Source organism: Terrapene carolina, unplaced genomic scaffold (assembly GCF_002925995.2).
Source record: "Terrapene carolina triunguis isolate 2854851 unplaced genomic scaffold, T_m_triunguis-2.0 Scaffold96, whole genome shotgun sequence".
Taxonomy (NCBI): domain Eukaryota; kingdom Metazoa; phylum Chordata; order Testudines; family Emydidae; genus Terrapene; species Terrapene triunguis.
Window position 1 is genome coordinate 21,430,644 of NW_020664447.1, and position 6,000 is coordinate 21,436,643.

Sequence of the window (6,000 nt, forward strand, 5' to 3'; positions counted from 1 at the left end):
TAATGGATGCTTTATTTCCTGTTTTTGCTGAAAGGTAAAGTGCAGCATAATTAGCGAGTGAGAAAGCAGCCTTGGCAGCCAAACAAAAAAAGCACATTTTGGGCGCCTGAGCCAATTAAAATTGTTTACACAGCCACTGAACAATATTTTCTCCAAATAATTATGACTGGGAGAATTGACAATAACAAAGCTAGGCTTACCCGTCACAAACCCGATCCTGCAATGTGCCTTCAACTCCCAGGGACGTGAATGGGAGTTGAGAGCATTCTGCAAACTCTCAGTATGCAGAGTTTGGAAGAAGGGGAGGGGGTGTTAGATCCAAACTCACTCCTATTCTTTAGGTTCTGGGTAGGATCCCAAACTGGAAAAGATTAGATCTCCAGTACTTTCTGGATCTGGTTCAACTGCTCTGGGGAGAACTGCTGTGCTGCTCTCAGCTAATTACAGTTCAAGAAGGTGGAAGTCTGAAAGCACTAGATATTGAGGGATTTTTGACATTTTGGGCATTAATCTCACATGATTTTGGCTGTGTAATATGAACCCAAACTTTAATTCAACCTCATGTCCAAAATGTAGATTAATTCTAATCCTGATTCAGAGTCAGCTAGAACACTGCTTCCTCAAACCAGTTTTACATTGACGAGGCTAAAATTCTCTCATGCTTCTATAATAACAATCTATATCTTTAATAAACCTGCACATACACTTCTGAATCACTGACCCACACCCCTTGATGCTCATTCAGGCAAATACTCAGCTGGATGTCCTAGCTATTTCTATGATGGTTGGCTCTCCTTCCTAGGAACAAAATAATGCATCCGATGCAACCAGGAGGCCAGATAAATATCATTGCTTTTTGCCATGATGTTAATATGCTCTTCTTATGACATAATAACAACATACTTACCATGCATTGTGGAATTCTCTCACTCCTGGGTCCTGTATTCATACACATGCTTTATTTACTATATTTTTATGTATGACTTCTCCCCATTCTTCTATTTTAATATTTTCTTTGGTTGTTTCTGAACTATAATTAAACCAAACTGTGAAAGCTACTATAGGATGACATACTCTGGTAAGCGTGCTATACAGAGTCGGTAATAAGTAATAATGAATGAATAAACACAGAATAAATAACATTTATAGTATGTAACCCATTATCAAGCAGCAAACATTACGTTAGATACACACATATATACACACATTCTGGGATGCTGTCTATGTCCAGACTTGTACAGGGTTGTATTTTTTGTAAATAGGATCTGCCTGCTGCCTATTTCTGCCTTGCACAGTGTTGTGCATGTGTATGTTTTAATTATAAGGTATGTCCTGTTTTGTTTTGAGACTTTCAAAAAGAAAAATGAATTGGGCGTGACCTGCCCAGGGAGAGTTATATAAACAAAAACCTCTGGTGGGTGTGCAGTCTGTTTTGACTTGCCCTTGGATTAGAGCGCGGAGAACAATTGGGAAAAACATGCTCATAGATCAAATTTGCTGGAAGCAGAAATCCTGGGCCTAGGCTCTAATCACTGGAGAAATTTGAAGTGCTGGGTGAGGGGGTTATGGCAGAAGGAAAACAGAGTCATTTGAAAATACTCCAGGAAATGTCAAAGTGGTCACCACAGAGTTTAGTTTATAGGCCCCTCATGCATGGGTGCAATTTCCATTGACATCTGAATTCCTGCACTTCAATGGGAGTTGCCCATGTAGGGGCACTTCAATGGGAGTTGCCCATGTGGTTTTAGTAACCACCGCAGGGCGTGCAGAATGGGGAAGGATGCAGAAGGGCACTGTCACAAATCTGTGCATTGTAGGGCACCCCCTATAGGCAAGGTAGGGAGTGCACCCACATGGGTCCAATTACTCCACCCACACCACAGCAGGCACTGCGGGGTGTCTTTTTAGCGGGTGGATGCTTACCTTTCGGCTGGAGCCTCTTGACTGGTTAGTCCCCTCTCTGTGTACCCTCTGATGCCACCAAACAGCCTGTAGTCAGCAAAAGGAGTTAAGCAAAAGAAAGGTAAAGAAAAGCCTGTAAGCAGCCTCCTCCGGGATATGGGCCTCTCTTACTTCAGAGGGGCCCTGGGAGTGTCAGTGTCCATTTCAGAGCGCACTGGGCTCCAGTGCAAGCCTCAGTTCTTTTCCTCTTCAACTCAGGGGCTCTTCACCCTCCTTCTGCAAGGGCAGGGCTCTGCAGGCTGCCAGTCCTCTCTCCAAGGCTGGAGAAGCTCAGTAGTCTGTTCCTTTCCCAGGGTTGCCACCATCTGAGTGGAGTTCCCTCTTTTTAACTCCTCCTCCAGTCCTGGCTTGATTTGCAGGTGTGGTGGGGTAGGGCCACTGTAGTCCAAATCCGCTCCTTAACCCCTTCCATACTAGTGTGAGGTTTATATATCCTGTCGCAGGCCTCCGACCACTAGACCGTCCTTGGCCATCCATTTTTTACCAGGTCTGTGAGGGGGGCTGCAAGCGTGGCAAATCCTGGCATGAAGCGCCAATAGTATCCTGCCAGACCCAAGAAGCGCCAGACTTATTTCTTGATCGTGGGCACTGGACAGTCTGTCAGTGCTTGGACCTGGTTGACTAGTGGCTGCAGACAGCCTCGTCCCATGGTGTAGCCCAAATAAGTGACTTTGTGGTTCCCTATTTTACATTTTGCCCGATTAGCCGTTAGGCAGCCATCTGTGAGGCCTGGAGCACTGCTACGAGGTCTTTATGTGGCTGTCCCAATATCATTGTCTACAATCAAGGTCATCCCAGTAGGCAGCTGCGTGCTGCCCATGTGGCTGTATCCAGTACAATAGCCTCTGTAAAGTTGCCACTGCCCCACAGAGATCAAGAGGCATGAACTGGAATTTATACAAGCAGAAAGGCATGGACAAGGCCATCTTCTGTCAGGATTCTGACATCAATTGTATTTGCCAGTAACCTTTCAAGAGGCCTAAGATGAATATATATCAGGCCACTCCCAATTGTTCTAATAGTTCATCCACTCTTAGTATCGGGTAGTTATCAAATTTTGATATCTCATTGATCTTGCAGAAATCAGTTCAGAAACTGATCATGCCATCCTGCTTTGGCACTAGTACAATGGGAATCCTGGCTTTTCACTCCACGGTCCTGAATTCATGCACATACATAAAAAATAGCAAATAAAGTATAACTCCTCCCTGTTATCTGTTTTCATGTTTTCTTTGACTGTGAAAGCTACTACAGGACAACATACTCTGGTGAGGGTGCTATACAGGGTTTGTAATAAGCAATAGTGATTGAATGAACACAGAGAATAAATAACATTTATATTATGTAACCCATTATCAAGCAGCAAACATTAAGTTAAGTACACATATATATACATATATTCTGGATGCTGTCTATGTCCAGACTTGTACAGGGTTGTATTTTTTGTAAATAGGATCTGCCTGCTGCCTATTTCTGCCTTGCACAGTGTTGTGCATGTGTATGTTTTAATTATAAGGTATGTCCTGTTTTGTTTTGAGACTTTCAAAAAGAAAAATGAATTGGGCGTGACCTGCCCAGGGAGAGTTATAAAAACAAAAACCTCTGGTGGGTGTGCAGTCTGTTTTGACTTGCCCTTGATTTAGAGGGCAGAAAACAATTGGGAAAAACATGCTCATAGATCAAAATTGCTGGAAGCAGAAATCCTGGGCCTAGGCTCTAATCACTGGAGAAATTTGAAGTGCTGGGTGAGGGGGTTATGGCAGAAGGAAAACAGAGTCATTTGAAAATACTCCAGGAAATGTCAAAGTGGTCACCACAGAGTTTAGTATTCAGGCCTCTGGTGCAATTTCCATTGACGTCTCCTTGCACTTCAGTGGGAGAATCTGTATCATTATTATAACCAGGCCATAATTAACAAAGATATTATTGACTGAGATGTGAGTAGTGGTGAGCATACTAGTTCCCATTGTAGTCAATGGGAGCAAGGGTACTTAGTATCTCTCAAAATCAGGCCCTAAGTATTCAAGGTCATACTCTAGTCCAGGGGTGGGCAAACTTTTTGGCCTGAGTGTCACATCAGGGTTCTGAAACTGTATGGAGGGCCGAGTAGGGAAGGCTGTGCCTCCCCAAACAGCCTGGCCCCCACCCCCTATCTGCCCCCTCCCACTTCCTGCCCCCTGACTGCCCCCCTCAGAATCCCGGACCCATCCAACCCCCCCTGCTCCTTGTCTCCTGACCACCCCCTCCCAGGACCCCCTGCCCCTTATTCAACCCCCCCCCACTCCCCGCCCCCTTACCATGCCATTCAGAGCACCAGGACTGGCAGCGGTGCCACCCGGCCGGAGCCAGCCACACCGCCGCGCAGTCTAGAGCACCGGGGCAGGCTGGTGGCTCTTGCAGCCGCGCTGTCTGGCAGGAGCTCACAGCCCCGCCCCCAGAGTGCTGGTGGCACGGCGAGCTGAGGCTGCAGGGGAGAGGGGACAGCACGAGAGGGGCTGAGGGCTAGCCTCCCCCCCGGGCCACATCTGGCCAGGCAGGACGGTCCCGCGGGCTGCAGTTTGCCCACCTCTGCTCTAGTCAGATTACCTATGTTTAACATTTCCCAATGTTAATTCTTCTTGGTGTGTAACTCCAGTTTTGCTCCTGTATCTCTATGTTCCTAAATCCTATAAAGGATGCATCTTTATTTTGCAGAGGCACAATAGAGAAAGAAGTGCAGAAATGTAAGCCATTGTTCCCTTCTCCGCTGGTTAAGGATTTATGTGTTGGGAAAGGATTTGTTCCAACCAAGTAAGTGGAATTATTTGGCAGCAGGGTTGTTAACATTAAACCTGTAATGGAATGTGAAATGTGAACATTTATTTGATGAACCAAAAGCAATGTTTCGTTGAAATATACGGGGCCAAATCACTCTCAGAGTGATTTGACTGGCTGTCTTGGCTGAATTTAGGCCGCTGAAATACCGCAATGCTCCAAGCCATCTTGATGGGGGCCAAATATCTCTGATAGAAAGTAGCAGCCTGACATGGTCAAGATAGCCAAAGAAATGTGTTCAGGGAAATAAATGCTGGACTGAAAGCTATTGATTTGGTCACATCAGTAGTATTGAATGTGAGGTCTCCTATTAACTGGCACTGTGGCATTAATGCACTTGGAAATTCAGACTGTTTATCCATCTCCATCAAAGAATAAAAGGAAATTAGGACACAGGCTCATTGTTTATTCAAAGTTGTATTTTTATTTATCTTTTGGTTCTTAAAAGCCTCTTGGCTTACATCTCCTCTGGGCAGAGGCATCAATTTAAAGACATCGCTGATGAAACAAACAATTCAGGGAGAACAACAGAGACATGAAAGTGACTCAGCCTCTCAAAGTGCCCCTGGAGGTAAAAGCCTGAGTAAATAGGCTTTTCAATGAGCCTTGGAAGACAATGATCTCTGGCTTTGTCAGACCACCCAGGAAGCTGTGTTACCTGCCATAGGGAATGCTCTGATTTTGACTCCTCAGAGTTCAGATCTAGGGACTGTTAGCAAGAGCATCTGAAATTATCTCAACTGTTGGGCTAGAGCATAAGGAGAAACATGGCACTGGTGCATGGATACTACAGCGTAAGTGCCTTTGGGTATGTCTACTCTACGAAATTAGGTCAATTTTATAGAAGTCTATTTTTAGAAACCGATTTTATACAGTCGATTGCATATGTCCACACTAAGCGCATTAAGTCGGCAGAGTGCATCCTCACTACCGTGGCTAGCATCAACTTACAGAGCCGTGCGGGTAGCTATCCCACAGTTCCCGCAGTCTCTGCTGCCCATTGGTATTCTGGGTTAAGCCCCCAATGCCTGATGTAGGGTTACCATATCTAACAAATAAAAAAGGCTCTGCTCCTCCCGACTCTTCGGCTCTGTTTAAGAGCTGAGCTGCCCGAGCGCTACGGGCTTCGGGCAGCCCCCATGCCTCCGGACCCTGCGCCGCCGGAGCCCGGGAGGGGAAGTGCCCGGCCGGCGGCTGGGGTCCGGAGGCAAGGGGGCTGCCTGA